The sequence below is a fragment of the Narcine bancroftii genome, chromosome 6 (assembly GCF_036971445.1).
Source record: "Narcine bancroftii isolate sNarBan1 chromosome 6, sNarBan1.hap1, whole genome shotgun sequence".
Lineage (NCBI taxonomy): Eukaryota > Metazoa > Chordata > Chondrichthyes > Torpediniformes > Narcinidae > Narcine > Narcine bancroftii.
This window is the reverse complement of record NC_091474.1, coordinates 47175108-47190397: the sequence shown is the minus strand read 5'-3', so window position 1 is coordinate 47190397 and position 15290 is coordinate 47175108. Positions and strand designations below refer to the sequence as shown.

The window sequence follows — 15290 nt, the reverse complement described above, 5'->3', positions numbered from 1 at the left end:
GTCTTTTCTGACGCCCTTTCACTCAGTTGCTGAGTGTGGTTCCATAAAATTCTGCATCACTGTCCGGGACCAGTTTGATGATTGTGTGAAAGGTTCTGTATGCACTGTTAAGTCTCTGAAATAATATTCTTTTTAAATTTGGAGATATAGCACAGTTTTCAGCCCATGGGCCAGTACTGCCCAAATACACCCAATTAAGCTACAAACCTCTTTTTGGAGAATGGGAGGAAAGTGGAGCACCCGCAGGAAACCCATGCAGACATGGGGGGAAACGAGCAAACTTCTTATAGACAGTACAGGATTCGAACCTGGGGTGCTGGTAGTGTAAGAGCGTTGCACTAACCACTACACTGACTGTGCTACCTCTATAATATTTATTACAAAATTTAATTTAAGCTTAACTGTATTTGTACATTATGGAGTTTTGGGTAGATAACAAAGCGCAAATCAAGATAATGGGAAGCACAGAAGGGAAGGTACAGGAGCACAGAGAGAGAAAGGATTAGAATTGTTTCAGAAGAAAGGGTGAGAAGATGTGTATTCAAGGTAACTGTGGGAGGCAGTAGGTTTATAAAAGATAGTTTGTCCTGGAAAGGACAGAGATCAAGAAAGGGGAGAGAGTTACCAGAGATGAACTAAGTGAATTTGAGGGCAGGGTGGAAGTTAGCAGCAAAGTTGATAAGCTCATCATGGTTGAGGAGCCTTGTCCATGTAGGTTTACAGCATAGATTGCTCCACATTGCCAACAACAAAGCCAGACATAACTGGGCCCCATACAAGTTGCCATAGTGACACATTATGTTATTCAGGGTGAATACAAGCTCTGCCAGGCAGAGTATGGTGGTGGTGGAGGAAGAGAAGCGGTTAGACCAGTTATTCAGGAAGAAGTGGAGAGCTTTGTCACCTAAGCAAGGGAATGGAAATCTGTCAGTGGTGGAGATCATGCAAGGTGATCTGTATTTGTGGAAAGGGACTGGGCCACGGGGGGGACAAACTGAGTTGAGATAGGGGCAGGAGCACGTGGAGGCAAGAGGGCTACTGGGGTAATTGGGTTTGTGGATCTTGGGTAGAAGGTAGAAATGGACAGTGCATGGTTGGGAATCAATGAGGTCATAGACTGTGGAAAGGAGATTTCTGGAAATGATAAATAAGGTCAGTGATGTTGTGCGAAATGGTAGTCTTGTGGCGGTATGCTATTAGGCAGGCAAACCGGCCCCACTTGTCACGCATGTGGCGGGGCAGCCAGCCAAAATGGCGCCGTCGGGGGTTTTCTCCCGACCTTGGCACCGGGCTCAGAAGCCCGCGCTTGGCGACCCATGTGACACCCCAGTGACATCGGGGCCCCCAGTGCAGTTCTCAGCCAGGTCCGGGCTGGGAGTACAAGACCAGCCAGGCAGTCTATAATAAATGTTTTGCTCACTGAACTCAACCCGTCTGGTTGTGCGATCCTTCAGTTAGCAGTGTAGCCGCTGCTACAATTGGTGACCCCGACAGGTTCAGACAACTTTGAACCCGACATGAACGACCCTTCGAACAACGCTATAGCCATCAAGCTTCCTGATTTCTGGGTTCAGGAGCCGGAGACCTGGTTCAGCCACTCAGAGGCTCAGTTTCACCTCTGCCAGATTTCATCGGATTCGACCAAGTTTTACCATGTGGTCGCCACCCTGGACCAGGCCACCGTCAAACGAGTGCTGCACCTCATTCAGCACCCACTCGCGGAAGATAAGTACAGGACCATCAAGCGGGTGCTCACCGGCTCCTTCGGCCTCTTCAGGTGTCAGCGTGCCACTCGGATGCTGCGCCTTGAGGGACAGAACCCCAATCGAGTTGATGGATGAGATGTTCGTGCTCATGGGCGGTCACACCTTCCTCGACCATCTGCCTGAAGACATCCGGCCATTACTGTCCCAGAAGAGCTTAGTTGACCCTAGGAAGGTCGCTCAAAAGGCTCAGGAGCTATGGCTCGAACAATTCCCAGAGGGCTCAGCAGTCCAGCAGGTTATGAGTCATGGGCATGACCACGCCAAGCCTTCCTCTAGCGCTGCGGTGGAACACCCGGCCCCGCAGGAGCCTCAAAGAGCATAGCCAGAAGCAAGCCATCCACTTCAGGTCTCTGCTTCTTCCACCAGAGTTGGGGAGCCAAGGCTCAGAAGTGTCGTCAGCCCTGCTCGTCCCAGGGAAACGAGCAGGCCGGCCGCTGTTAATGGCTGCGGCGGCTGGCCAAGAACACAGCCTTCTCTACCTGCGGGATTTAGTCAGCGGCCGACGCTTCCTCGTCGACACCAGGGCCCAGATCACCGTCATCCCGGCCACAGCCATCGAGCCCCGGAACTGGCCTCGAGGACCTCCCCTCCGTGCAGCCAATTCGACGGAGATCCGAACGAATGGAGACAAGACCGTCCACTTCCAGATCGGCCAGCAGAAGTTCTCATGGAGGTTCACCATTTCATCCCTCCCAACCGCCATCCTGGGTGTCAACTACCTCCTCGTCCACGCATGACTACATTCGAGGTAGGCGACTGGTAGATGCTCTTACCTTCCAATCCGTTCGCCTCAACGCCTCCCGCACAGAGCAGCCACAGATGGCCATAGTCAGCTCACCCAAGGATGAGTTTCAGCATATTCTGGACGAGTTCCCGTCCCTCCTCAAGCCGCAGTTCGCCACCGCCTCACCACGCCACGGGGTGTTTCATTACATCCCCACCCAAGGCCTGCCGGTCCATGTCAAGGCACCCCAGCTCCCGCAGGATAAGCTCCAGATAGCGAAGGAAAGGTTCTCGCATCTGCAGGAGCTGGGGATCATTTGATGCTCCGACACTCCTTGAGCCTCACCACTCCACTTGGTCCTGAAAGCCTCCGGTGGCTGGTGACCCTGTGGAGATTATCGACAGTTTAACAACATGACAGTTCCTGACCGTTACCCAATCCCTCACGTCCAGGACTTTAGGGCCAACCTGCATGGCGCGAGTGTATTCTCCAAGATCGACCTAGTGCGTGGGTATTACCAAATCCTGTTGCACCCTGAGCACATACCCAAAATGGCCATCATCAACCCCCTTCGGCTTGTTCGAGATCCTATGCATGTCGTTCGGGCTCAAGAACGCTGCCCAGACCTTCCAGCGCCTCATGGACACAGTGGGCAGGGATTTGAATTTCGTATTCATTTACCTTGACGATATCCTTGTTGCCAGCAGAGACTGGGCTCAACACAAGTCTCACCTGCACACCCTCTTCTTCCAACTGGCCGACTTTGGCCTAACGATCAATTCAGCCAAATGCCAGTTCGGGAAAGAGTCCATGCAGTTCCTGGGCCATACCATCATGGCCAAAGGAGCTACACCTGCCGCTACGAAGGTCGCTGCAGTCAGGGAGTTCCCATGCCCGGACAACCTCAAGGGGAAACAGGAGTTCGCGGGTATGGTCAATTTCTATAACCGCTTCATTCCAGGCGCTGCGCGCATCATGCAACCGCTCTTCGCCTTCATTGTGGCCAAAGACAAGACACTCGCCTGGACTCCAGGGGCCAGCAGGGCATTCGAAGCCACGAAAGATGCCCTCACCCACGCGCCGACCTGCATATGGCGCTCTCCGTCGATGCCTCTGCCACAGCCGTTGGCGTCGTCCTGGAGCAGCAGATGAACGGACAGTGGAAACCACTGGCATTCTTTAGCCAATTTCGCCCGCCAGAGCGCAAGCATAGCGCGTTTGATCGTGAGTTGCTGGGCCTGTACCTGCCGGTGCATCATTTCTATTTCCTGGAGGGGAGGCCTTTCACCATTTTTACTGACCACCTCGCCTTCGTGTCTGAGTTCACCACCGACATTTGGCACAAGGCAGGGAAAGACAACGTGGTCACCGACACACTCTCACGACCAGCCATTTGCATGCTGACACCTGGCCTCGACCGACCAGCTTGCCCGGGACCAGAAATCCGAGGAGGAGACGCGGGCCTTCAGGACTGCCGTCACGAGCCTGCAGTTCCAGGACCTCTCGACTCCTCACAGTGAGGGCATTGTCCTGTGCGATGTCTCTATGGGCACCCCATGTCCAGTAGTTCCCCAGCAGCGGCACAGGCAAGTCTTCCATCATATGAATGACCTTTCCCACCCTTCCATCAGGTCCATGGTCTGTATGGTGGAAGAACGTTTTGTCTGGCATGGGCTTTGGAAGCAGATTGCAGACTGGGCCAGAACCTGCACCCATTGCCAGCTTTCCAAGGTACACAGATACACCAGAGCGCCTGTTCAAGATTTCGAACATGTCTGGGAATGGTTCAGCCACATTCATGTGGACGTCGGACCCTTACCTGTTTCCCGAGGTAACCGTTACCTTTTCACAGTAGTAGACCGCACCACTCGTTGGCCTGAGGCGATCCCGATGCCAGATGCCTCCACGGACTCCTGCTCCCGAGCGCTTTTGAACAGTTGGGTTGCCCGGTTCGGCATCCCGATTTACATCACCAGTGATTGGAGCACCCAGTTCACCTCTGCGTTCTGGGCACAGCTCACCAACAGGCTGGGGATCGAGCTACATCACACCATGGTCTATCACCCACAGGCCAATGGGCTAGTCGAGAGATTGCACCGCCACCTTAAGTCGGCACTGATGGCCCGCCTCACCGGCCCCGACAGGGTGGTCGAGCTACCTTGGGTGCTCCTGGGCATCCACTCAACACCCAAAGAAGACCTACAGGTGTCATCAGCCAAGCTGGTCTACGGTGCACCGCTAGCCCTGCCCGCTGAGTTCGTCAACGCACCTCACAACCCCCAGCAGTCACCACACGGTCTACTTCCCCGCCTCCGGGCCCAGTTGGTTTCCTTCACACCCCCACCACCACACACACACATGGAACACAGGCCTCTTACATCCCCAGCGAGTTGTATTCCGCAGAGTACATTTTTATCAGGTGGGGTCCGTCCACAGCACCTCTACAAAGACTATAAGAAAGGCCATACAAAGTCATCCAGCATTCAGGATCCACTTTCACACTGGACATCGGTGGTAAGAGGGAACTGTTTACAGAGGACAGGTTAAAGCCAGCCCACCTCGACCTCACCAAGCCAGTAGTTGTGGCCCAACCCAAGAAGCAAGGCCGCCCAGCAAAAAAGGACATTGGAGCCAGTTCTGGAGTGGGGGGGGGGGTGACGGTAGGCCATTAGACAGGTGAACCGGCCCCACTTGTCATGCACGCGGCGGGGCAGCCGGCCAAAATGGCGCCGTCAGAGGTTTTCTCCTGACCTCGGCACCAGGCTCAGAAGCCCACGTGACGTCCCGGTGACGTCGGGGCCCCCCAGCGCGGTTCTCAGCCAGGTCCGGGCTGGGAGTATAAAATCAGTTTTGCTCACTGAACTCAACCCATCTGGTAGTGCAATCCTTCAGTTAGCAGTGTAGCCGCCTCTACAGACTGATCCTTGTTGGTGGAGACCTGTTCAAGGTGGAAGAGGAGGTGCCTGAGAGCTGCCACAAGCCTCTGCCAACCAGAAATCAGTGTGTTAGACTAAAAGATACACTCTTTTTTGAGTATGATAGTAAGTTTGGAGGTAAATCACAAATATCTGTAGACACTGTGGCTGAAGTAAAAAAAACAAAATGCTGGAGAAGCTCAGGTCAAAAGTGTAGCAAAGGTAAAGATGCATTAACTGTTGTTTTGTTAATAATAAGATTGGGGTTGGAGTCAGCAACAGTTGGAAATATTTAAGGATGGAGCAGGCAGGAGGAGGTCAGGCTGAGGTGTCAGTTCGCAATGGGGTGTGAAATTTAAGTGGCCAGCCACTGGGAGGTCCTTGCTGTTGCTGTGAAGGTGCACAGTGAAGAGGTTCCCTGCGATCTGCATCCAGTCTCCCCAATGTACAGTAGGTCACATTAGGATCTCCAAAACCACTAAATGGCCCGTGCAGATTTACAGGTGAAGTGTTGCTTCACTTGGGAGGACTATTTGGGGGCTCCAAATGGTGGTACAGGAGGAGGTCTAAGTGCAAGCGTAGCATTTTGTGCAGTCACAAGGTTAAGTACTAGGTAGTGGTGGGGGGTGTGCGGGAATCAATTGGGAACAACATCTTATATCCTGTCTCTGCAGTCTCCAACCAGACAGCATCAATATCAACCCCCAGTTTCCAGTAGACCCTTCCCCAGATCTCTCGCTCTCTCATCCCTCTGATTCCCTTGTTCTCCACCAGATTTTCTCCTATCAGAGAGCATCCTTTCAGTCCTCTTTCCCTTCTCTTACACCTCTCAACTCCTTTCCTTCTCCCTCTTGTAGCCTCCTATCACTTGTGAGCTTACCCTTCCCCCATTCCACACCTTCTTATTCAGACATTTGCCTGACTGTTTTCTGACATACCTAAAGGGCTCATGCCAGAAACATCGACTGCCTTCTACCTTCCATGGATGCTGTAATGCCCGAGTTCCTACATCTCCAGTCCTCGGCTTACCTCAGACCCCAGTGTCCTAATGGGTTTATACTTGCACCCTTAAACCTCACTCAAATAGCTTTGAGCAGCAAAGACTGATGAGGGCAGAGCAGCATACAGTACATTGGGTGCATGGGGTTTAGCAAGGCTTTTGTCAAGGTCCCACATCGTAGACTCGTGTGAGCTGACCAACTGGATGCAGAATTAGTACAATGGTAGGAGTCAGAGGGTGGCATCCAGATTTCATGACTGAGACCAATGATATGTCATAGGGATCAGTGCAACATTCAGACTTGTTGTGCCCCCTAATAATAATATAGTTAGCGTGATTAGTTCTCTGATGACACCAACAAGTGAAGCACGCTTATCATAGTGGTTAGCTCCAGCCCCAGCGACCAGGGTTTGAACCTGGGGCTGTTTGCATGGAGTTTGTATGCTTTCCCCGTGTTTGCGTGGCTTTTCTCCCATGCATCAAAAATCAAACAGGGTTTGTAGTTAATTGCCTGTTACCATGCTGTAGCTCTAAATTTAAAAAAAAATGGTCTAGTGGTTAGTGAGGAACATCATCAGAAATTGCAACAGGATTTCAATGAACTTGGAAAGTGGGCCGAGGAATAGCACAAGGAATTTAATTCAGCCAAGTATCGAGCTGTTGCACTTTGGTACAGTAAACTAAAGCAGCATTTTCACAGCAAACAATAGGGCAAACTGGAAAGTGCGGCCAAAGTACTGGTACATAATTCAATGAAAGTCGTGATACGGGCAGAGTGGTGAAGATGATGTTTGGCATGCCATCGGTCACGCCATTGAGTGCAGGAGCAGGGACATCACATTACAACTGTACAAGATGGTGGTGAGACCATGCTTGGAAATACTGTGTGCAGTTCAGGTCATCCAGCTTTGGGGAAAAAATTCATGAAAGCTGAAAGGGGTGCAGAAAAGATTCACAATAATGTCATGGGAACGGGTGAGTGTGAATTATAAGGAGTGGCTGGTAAGGCTGGGACTTTTTCCCCTTGGAGCAGAGGAGGCTGAGCAGGAAACTTGCAGAAGTGTATCAATTCATGATGACTGTAGATAAATAGTCCTCATCTTTTTCCCAGGGGAGGAAAATCCAAAATTAGAGGGCACAGATTTAAAGTGAGAAGAAAGATTTAAAAGAGACCTGACAGGCACCTTTTCTTTTACACAGAGGATGGTGGGCATAAACATCAAAGAAGTTGGAGAGGAGGATACAATTATAAAACTTTAAAAAATTATTTAGAGAGTTACATCAATAGGGAAGGTTTAAAGGGATAGGGGCCAAATACAGGCAAATGGAACTAGCTGAGATATACAATTTGGTCAGCATGGATTAGTTCCTATAAGACTTTTGACCCCAAGAAGGTAGCTAAGGTTACGATTACTCAAGGGGAAAGGAGGGAACATGTCTGGAGCCAGAGAAGTTGAAAAAATACTTCAGATCAATATTCACAAAGAAGTACATGGAGGATTGAGAGATCAGATAGAGTTGATATCCTAGTACATCTTGCTATCAAGATGGTGGTGGCGTTATGTCTCAAGCAGAATATGAAGATCAGGTGACTCTTGGCCAATGAAATCAAACCATAACTGTTGAGCTGATAAGGAGCAATATAAGAATGGAGAATTTAGGGCGGGGGGGGGGGAAAGGAGCTGAAAAAAACTTTGGTGACTAAACATCGTGGAAGTGATTTACCCCACTCTGGAAACGTGGAGATTTATTCAGGATCAAGAGAAGCGCCAGGCCAGCGAAAACTCTTTTTCGTGGGTATTACTTTTTCTATTCTTTGTTTGGGAAAAGTCAGAGAAACCTTAGTGGGGGAAGGGATGTGAACCCATGGGGTGTGGAGGCACAGCACTCTCCCTCAGGGTCCAAGCACCCAGTCCAACTGTTGATGGCTTCGAATAGGCTTTAAATGGCCTGTTCAGGGATGACGGTGGTTTATTTTAAAATCCTGTAACCGTGGGGTCTGGGCCCAAGACGCAGCGCCCATGTTCAGGAGTGGCCTTGAGGGGGTTCCTGACTTCAGGGGAGCAGAGGACTGACACAAGACACCATAAAATTGGGAGACCACCCCGCTCCCATTTGGTAAGGACAGGGGAACCGACCCTATGGACAGTGACCACGGCTGCAGACCAGCAAGGGGTTGAGGCTGAAGAACACACAGGCTGTTGGTAACTTGAGGCGAGGAACCCACATAGGCTGCTGGTGTTAAGTGACTTGCACTAGGCTGCGGACTGATGGAGACTGGCTGAAGGGGTATTGGAATCGAGATGCAAGAGGGAGCCAAGAGTGCTGAAGACTTCCTGGCCTTGTCAGAGGTTGGGATCTTGAGCTCGGGTTGCCGATGGTTTGGACTGAACGCTGTGGGGCTGTGGAAGCACTGGAGGCAAATCCACGGAAACTCAGTGATTCTAGGGGGACTCTTGTTTCTCTTTCTCTGACAGTAAGGGGTGATGGGCAATTCCTGCTGATGGTGAATTTTTTTCCGTCTTATGGAAATTTCATGTAATATTGCATTTTCTGTTTTATTACATGACAATAAAAGAATCTTGAATCGATACTTAGTTTTGTATGACTTGAATGGTGTCTGTTGTTGTTAACTGTTTTGTCTTTGTTAGATTAATACAGATTTTCTCTGGGTAGTGAGCCATTTTCTCAAATTGCTGCTCTCCTACTAATGAAAGTAATCTATGGCAATGATGGGCAGGGCATTTCAGAATTGAAACCTGGTAACACTAAAGTTTTCATAATTATATTTCAAGGTCAGCATGGTGTGAATTCTGTTATCAGTCTCACATTTCCCATTACTGATATATACCCTACGCACTTTCCATTGCTCACATCACTTTCTGCCTTCCTCTTAAAATCTCTTTCCCAATTTTTGCAAATGGTCTTGGAGTTGAAAAGCTAACGGTTTCTCTTCCCACGTATGCTGCTTGACCTGTTGAGTGTATCCAGCATTTTCTGTCCATCTCGCACAAGATGCGAGATTGATTGTTGGAGGTCAATCATCCCAGCAGCAGTACAAAGGACAATATTGTCTTCAATTGCCTCATTAATGTCCTTCTATTGCAAGCAACTCCTCCACCATCAAACTCCTCAACGATAAACTCAATCAGGGTCTTATTTAAGAGCTCTTACTTATGCACTTTATTGAATTTTTTTCTCCCTGAATTGCAGTTTGTTCACGTTTATTTATTTACATGTTCACTGAGTCAGGTTTTTTTGTGGTATAAATGGTCATTCTGCCTCACCTGCAGGAAAAAGAATCTCAGGGTTGTATGTGATGTCATGTTTGCACTCTGACAATCTATCTGAAGTCTATGCATCTTTATCTTTGCTATATAAAGGACACTGTTTGATTTGCTGAGTTTTCCAGCATTGTGTTTTTACTTCAATCAAGGTGCCTGCAGACACTCATGTTCTACTTAAAACATACAGCACAGTTAAGGCCCTTCGGCCATCAATGTTGTGCTGACCCATATGTTCCTTAAAAAAACCTAAATCCTCCTGACCCCGAAACCCTCTACTTTTCTTCCATCCATGTGCCTGTCTAAGTCTTTTAAATGCCCCAATGTTTCAGCCGTCACCGCCATCCCGGCAAGGCATTCCAGGCACCCACAACTCTTTATAAAAAAAACTTACCCCTCATGTCTCCCCTAAACTTCCCTCCCTTCACTTTGTACATATGTCCTCTGGTGTTTGCTAATCCTGGCCTGGGAAACAGTTGCTGGCTGTCCACCCTACTTATGCATTTCATAATCTCGTAGACCTCCATTAAGTCTCCTCTTGTCCTTCTATGCTTGAAAAAGTCCAAGCTCTGCTAACCTTGTCTCATAAGACTTTCCAATTCAGACAACATCCTGATAAATCTCCTCTGCACTGTCTATTGCCTCCACATCCTTCCTATAATGAGGTGACTGGAACTGAAAACAATACTCTAAGTGTGGCCTCACCAGAGATTTGTACAGCTGCGACATGACCTCTTGATTCTTGATCTCAATCCCCCTATTAATGAAGCACAACATCTCATAAGGCCTTAACCATCCTATCAACCTGTGCGGCGACCTTTAGGGATGTATGGATCCCTCTGTTCATCCACACTCCTAATCAACCCTGTTCTCAACCTTCTGGTTTGTCCTTCCAAAAAGCAAACTTCTTTCCACCATCTACAAGGCACACATCAACAGCAAGAAAGAATACTTAAACTTTCCAGGATGAATGAGAATCAATAACACTCAAGAAATTCAATGCCATCCAGGACAAAATGGTATGCTTGGTTCTCAGAACATGGTTCCAAACATTCATACCCTTTGACACTATTATTCCAGTGTATACCATATTCAACATACACTGCCCATTATTTGCCAAGGCTACTTCAAAAGCACATCCTAAAGTGAACCTTGTCATCAGTAAGGATAGAAACAGCAATATATTTGAATGTGAAATTGCCATCAGGCCGCACATCACACCAACTTGGATATATAATGACAGTATTTTTTGTTGGCAGATTGCAATCCTATAATTTCCCCATTCAACAAGTCAGGAGTGTGACAGAATATTCTTTACTTGCCCGGATAAGTAGAACTCCAATAACTCTCAAGAGGCTTGATTAGTTTTGTAGGACAATATCTCCCAAATCTGTAATCCATATCACAACCAAAGGTAAAATTGCATAGAAATACCACCACCTATAGGTTACCTTTCAAGTGACACACTATCTTGACTTGGAAATATGTTGATAATCCCTTTTTGTTACTGGGTCTAAATCCTAGAAGTCCTTTCCCAACTGCAAGATGGGAGCACCTTCATCAGAAAGACTGAAGCAGTTCAAAAAAAGATAGAACATTAGCAATGCTCAAAGTATGAAAATCAGCTTGTCTCAGCAAGATTCATTGTAGACTACATAAACAAGTATGAATGTTAAGTGAGGAAGCTCTGGACACAATCTTCAGGAGAAGCTAAATGAGTGGAAGATTTAAAATTTGCATCTCATTAGTCAAGGGATTGAGCTCAAGAACCCTGAGATAAGGTTGCAGCTCTATAAAACTCTGGTTGAACCACACTTGGTGTATTGTATTCAGTTACAGGAAGGATGTAGATGCTTTAGAGAAGGTGCAGTGGGAATTTACCAGGATGTTGCCTGGATTGGAAAAAATGTCTTCTGAAGCCAGGTTGACAGAGCTTGGGCTTTTCTCTTGAGAGCAGTGATTTTCAAACTGTCGCCCTAAACTCACCACTTTAAGCAATCCCGATGCCATTGGTGCTCAGTGATTAGTAAGGGATTGCTTAAGGTGGTATGTGAGTGGAAAGGAAAAGGTTTGAAAACCACTATTTTAAATGTACCTACTTGACTCATTATGTGAATGGTTTCAAAACTCCAAAGAAAATGGCTCAATGACAAATTTTTCTCAAGCAAAATATTTCAGTAACAACTGGGTCTGGAGCAGTGGTTCTCTGCCTTCCCTTCCCACTCATGTACCACCTTAAGCAATCCCTTACCCATCACAGAGCATTTAAGGCATAGAGATTGCTTAAATGGAATGTGAGTCTGGGGGGGGGGGGGGCAGTTTGAAAACCACTACTTTAAAGTGATGAAGGTTGAAAGGTGACTTTATATACAAGTTTTTGAAGGGCTTAGATAGGGTTAGACAGACAGCACCCATTTTCCTGGAGTGACAATACAAATACCAGAGGACATCTTAAAATAATGGAGGAAAGTTTCAGGGAGATGTCAGAGGTAATTAAAAAAAAAATTAATACAAAGAATGGTGTGTGCCTGAAATGTGGGGGAGTTGATGGAGGCTGGTACAATTGCCAACCAAATCATTAGGATAAATAACGATGTATTTAACACAATTCATTAATTTGCAGATGACACTAAAATTGGTAGTGTAGTGCACAGTGAGGAAGGAAGTGTACACAGGATCTAGATTAGTTAGGTACATGGGCCAATGAATGGCAAATGAAATTTAACTCTAACGTGTGACGAGTTGCACTTTGGTAAATCAAACCATGGCAGGATTTATTCAGTGAATGGTATGGCCCTGGAGAGTGTTGGGAACAGAGACCTAGGGATACAGGTGCATCATTCCCTGAAAGAGGCAACTTCGGTGGATAAGGCAGTGACCGTGACATTTCATTGGGAAGCGAACAGAGTACAAAAGATGGACCTCATGATTCAGCTGTACAAGGTATTGGTGAGACCACACAAGTAAAGGTTAACCAACATTTCAGGCCTGGCCTCTGTCAACAACAGCAGGCAGGTGCCTAAATAAAAAGGTGAGGGGAGGGAAGGTGGACAGGCTAACAGGTAAAGGTAATAGGTGGATACAGGTGAGAGGATAGAAGAAAAAAATCTGAGATGGGGGAAAGAGGGTAGTGGGTAGCTCTCATAGGAGAAGGGAAAGGGAGTTAGAGGAAATGACACAAAGGGATTAGGAAAGAGGGACACGGGTGAGGGGGTTAACAGAAATTGGAGAAATCAATGTAATTGCCGTCTGTTTTGTGTCTGCTGAGATGGAATACAAAGTGTTGTTTCTCCATTTTGAGGTGGCTTTGGTTTGGCAGCACAGGAAGCTATGGACAGATGTGTCAATGATGTGTAGAATTAAAATAATTGGCCACTGGGAGGTCCTAGTTGTTCCAGTGGGTAGGTTGAGGGTGCTCAAAAAAACATTCAGCCAGTCTACATCCAGTTTCCCAGATGTATGGAGACCACATCGGGAGCATCGAATGCAAAAGTGATCCAAACAGATTCAAAAGTGAAGTGCTACTTCACTTTGGAAGGATTGTTTGGGACCTAAATGCTGGTGAGGGTGGAGGTGTCAGTGCATTTCCTGCAGTCACTTTATTTGATCAATAGGCAAATGGGTGAGAGAGTCCTGGAGAAAGCAGTTCCTACAGTAAATGAAGATGTGTCTGGTGTGGGATCCTGTTGCAGGTGGCAGAAATTTTGTAGGATAATATGTTGGCTGCAGAGACTGGTGGTGTGGTAGGTGAAGACTGGGGAACCCCATCCTGGTTGCATTTCAGGGGAGAAGAGCCAGAGGAGATGTGCGAGAAATGGAGGAGATCCAGGTGAGGACGGAATTAATGACAGGAGAGGGGATGCTCATTTTTTCTGAAGGAGGAAGACATCCTAGAATGGAAGGCCTCATCCTGCGACCAGGTGCAGCAAAAGCAGAAGAATTGAGAGAAAGGATCAGTATTGTTTCAGGAGATAGGGTGGGAAGAGGTGCAGTTAGGGTAATGGTGACAATTAATGTGTTTATAGAAGATGTCTGATTATGGTTTGTTTCTGGAGACAGAGACTGAGAAAGCGTTGTCAGATATGGACCAAGTGAACTTGAGTTCAGGGTGAAAGGTGGCAGCAAAGTGGATAAGGTTGACGAGCTCATCATGGGTGCAAGAGGTAAAGCCAACCAAGTTGTTGATGACCAGAGGGTTGAGGAGCGATGTAGGCTTGCAGCATGGATTGGTGCACAGAGAGGTTTACAAAATTATGATTGCATGGATAAAGTGAATGTTCACAGTTCTTTTCCCAGTGAAAATGATTCTAGAACTAGAGTACATAGGTTTAAGATGAGAGGGGAAAGATTTAGGATGGACGCTAGAGGCAACTTTTCCACTCAGAAAGTAGTCCGAATCTGGAATAAGAGGCCGGAGGAAATTGTAGAAGCGAGGCCAGAACAAGATTTGGACAAATTTATGGATAGGACGGTCTTACAGGGATATCGATCAAATGCAGGCAAATGTGATTAACTCAGAATGCTAACTTGGTCAGCATGCACTAGTTGGGCTGAAGGGCCTATTCTATGCCGTATAGCTCTATGATTACTGAGAGGACTCAAGCCCAAAACGTCGATTGCCTTTTACATTCTACGGATGCTGTGTGATCAGCTGTGTTTCTCCAGCACAATTGCGTACTGTACGAGTCCCTCAACATCTGCAGATTTTAAATATTGCACGAATTTTAAAAATATTTGGAGAACAGTAGAAGCAGATTCTGGGCATTTAAACCTGTCCCATCCAATTATACACAAATTAATCAACGACCTTGTACATATTGGAGGGTGGGGGTGGGGAGAAACTGGAGACCCTGGGGAAAACCCATGGAGTCACGGGCAGAACGTACAAACTCTATAGACCACACTGGCATTGCAAAAGTGTTGTGCTCAGCACTCTGCTAACCGTGCTTTTTTCTTGTTTGATTCCAAGGCAGGGAGATCTGCTCCAAACCACTTCCATGGGCAGAGAAATCCTCTCTTCTGGTGGGAGGATGGCCTTTCAAATTCTGTCCTGAAGTTATCAGGACTGGTGGGCTTGAATTATAAAGAGAGGCTGGGTCTCTACTCCCTGTAGTGTAGGAGGCAACGTGGAGTTAGTAGAATCATGATGGCCATGGAGTCACAGAGCTTGGAAACAGACTCTTCTGCCCACTTGCCCATACCAACCAAAATATCTCACCCACCCTCATCCAACCTGCCTGCGTTTGACCCACATCCCTTTAAAGTGCCAAACGTTGCATAAGAAAGCTCAAGCAAGACATTAGGAAGTCCAAAAGGGGCCACAATATGTCCTTGGTGAGCAGGATTAAAAAAAGCCTAAGACATTTTATATTTACATTAAAAACAAGAGGATGACAAGTAAGAGGATAGGATCATTCAAGGGCCAAGAAAGGAATTTATGTTTGGAATCAGAGGAAGTGGAGAAGGTAATAACTAATTGGCATTGTGTGCTTGTCAAGGGCATGGACAGGTAGCAAAATGTGGAGAATGCTTGTATATTAAGACATTTTAAGAGCAAGGAAATTATAGGACAGAAAGTGGTAGGGAAACGAATGAAAATTA

At 47.3% G+C, this 15290-nt stretch overlaps 1 protein-coding gene across 10 annotated transcripts in view; it reads right to left on the bottom strand.

The window, feature by feature from the left end:
- LOC138736045 (protein mono-ADP-ribosyltransferase PARP11) overlaps positions 1 to 15290 on the bottom strand; it is an 89177-nt gene that overhangs the window by 51622 nt on the left and 22265 nt on the right. The window contains exon 1 of one of the 10 annotated variants that reach the window (XM_069884877.1): positions 14632 to 14732. The exons of 8 other annotated variants lie outside the window; for them this stretch is intronic. The gene's annotated coding sequence lies outside the window, so the exon portion shown is untranslated. Of the gene's footprint in view, positions 1 to 11140; positions 11239 to 14631; positions 14733 to 15290 lie in introns of those variants that run through there. One more of the 10 variants, XM_069884880.1, reaches the window with a different exon arrangement.